The sequence below is a fragment of the Theobroma umbraticum genome, unplaced genomic scaffold (genome assembly GCF_002168275.2).
Source record: "Theobroma umbraticum cultivar Fairchild unplaced genomic scaffold, ASM216827v3 scaffold_130.0, whole genome shotgun sequence".
Classification (NCBI taxonomy): Eukaryota; Viridiplantae; Streptophyta; class Magnoliopsida; order Malvales; family Malvaceae; genus Theobroma; species Theobroma umbraticum.
Window position 1 is genome coordinate 7,300,543 of NW_018397264.1, and position 2,009 is coordinate 7,302,551.

At 33.6% G+C, this 2,009-nt stretch overlaps 1 protein-coding gene across 1 annotated transcript in view; it reads left to right on the forward strand.

Annotated features, from left to right (window-relative positions):
- Positions 1-1,870: 1,870 nt before the first annotated feature.
- Positions 1,871-2,009, forward strand: part of LOC110421771 (major allergen Pru ar 1-like) — a 1,410-nt gene continuing 1,271 nt past the window's right edge. The window contains exon 1 of the mRNA XM_089784352.1: positions 1,871-1,898. The gene's annotated coding sequence lies outside the window, so the exon portion shown is untranslated. The remainder of the gene's footprint in view (positions 1,899-2,009) is intronic.

The following is a 2,009-nucleotide window of genomic DNA, read 5'->3' on the forward strand; positions in this document are numbered from 1 at the left end:
TAGCAAGGAAAGCTTCAGATTTGATTAATTACTTGGATAATTGATAAAAGCCTAACAAATATTACTTTTTCTGCACACACTTGCAGTGACCAAATAAACAATCAGTATACGATATGACTCGGTTTGGACATCTAGAAGGAAGAATGGTAGGATGATGAAACAATTCCATTTGACCATTTCATTATAAGAGCAAAGAAAGACGGTAACTTGGTTTACTAGTTCATTATCATAAGTGTGAAAAGAGACACCAAAAAACAAAAAGCACAAAGACTTGGACTATGTTTAAGGTAAATTGCAATAATTAACTGATGAAAGTTTTTCAAGTAAAATTTGCAGCTTTTACAGGCGAACCAAAAGCCCTTCTCCCAGGTTCTTAATTATGTGATTTTTCAACTTACAAATCTATTAAGCATATTTCACTCGTCTTATTGCGACAGATGTGTAATATTCTTGTCTTACCAAATCCTTAGTTTTGTTTTCTTTCATTAGTCAGAAATCCCAGTAATTAGTTTTAAATGTATTGCTTTCATTAAATCTATAATTTGGTGACTTGTTGAATTTTAGAATCTCAAAATTAAATATACTGAATTTTGTTATTCTTGTTATGTAATTAAGAGTCAAACCAGCACTTTTATACTTTAAACAAATCAATAATTTCAACGAAATAGTCGGTAAATATTCTCTGAAAGCAATAATTATGATTAATTGTAAAATTAGAGCAAGAAATCAAATCAAATTAAATTTTAAAAAATAAAATCATAATAAAATCAGAAATAACTATATTATTTTTTATAAAAATATTGAGTACATGTATAGATGTAATTTAAAAAGGAAAAAACAAGAAGATTGACTTCATCCCATCAAGCTGTTCTTCTTCTTTTGTGGTGATAACCTAAGAGAGTCTCCCAAGCTTGACGGACGATCTTGAAAGCACCCTCAGCCGCTATCGGATCATTCTTGTCTGGATGTACCAATAGCGCCACTTCTTTATAATGCTTATTAATGGTAGTCAAATCAACGGAAGAACAATCTTCGATAAAGAGGATTGAATACAAGACTTCAGTATCATCTACTTTCATCTTCTGGCAAAGGCTTAGCATCGAATCAAACTTGTGAATAAGATAGGCTGCAATATATTTCTGGACGATTCGTAACTCAGGAATCAAATCAAGTGCTGCGAACCCTTGTTGGATGGCTTTGTCGATATTTCCTAACTTAAAGCATTCTTCTGCAACTGCTTTGGCATTTTCAGCAGCGATTTGTGTGAGTTGAGATTGGCAGAGACCTTGAAGACGAAAATCTACCATGATAATACAATTTATTCAAAAAGAGTGAAAAATTGATATTTAAGAATGATTAAGATTTTTGTGAATTATAGAAAATAGTATTTATATTAATGAAAACTTAGCTTCAAAACAAAGCTAATTTTTTGAATCAATCAACTCAAAGTCAAAATCAAATCAATTTTTGTTTGATTTAAAAAGAAGGGATAAAATGGGAATTTGAGTTAGTAATGAATCCCATAACCGGTCTCAAACCGATCTGGAAGAAGACTCCTTATAGCATAAGGATAGCTTTGGAGAAGGAGAGTTCTGTACAATTACATCCAAAACTGCTTGATAAGTAAATGCAGTATCCAAGGTGCCCCTCAACAAAAACTGGGCAATCAGGAAAGACAAACACAACTGAAAAGCACATGATCAGACCATTTCCTTGCAAAGCTTGGAACCACGGAGAAGCGGCTGGGAAAGATCATGCGACAAGGAACATCCGTAGAAGACACGCAAAAAGATCAAGTGAGGGACCTGTTGGGAGTGCATGTTGGCTTCAACTCCCTCTCTGCTCAAGTAAACTAAGGGCCATCACAACACACCTTCAGCTCGACAATCCCGACAGAGGTGAGCTGCCAATATCAAGTTATACTGAAAATTTAGAAAACTAAATCAGTCTTTGTTAGACTTTTAAGTTAATGTATTGGAAAGAGGGGGGATTTGGATTCTATCACTCCT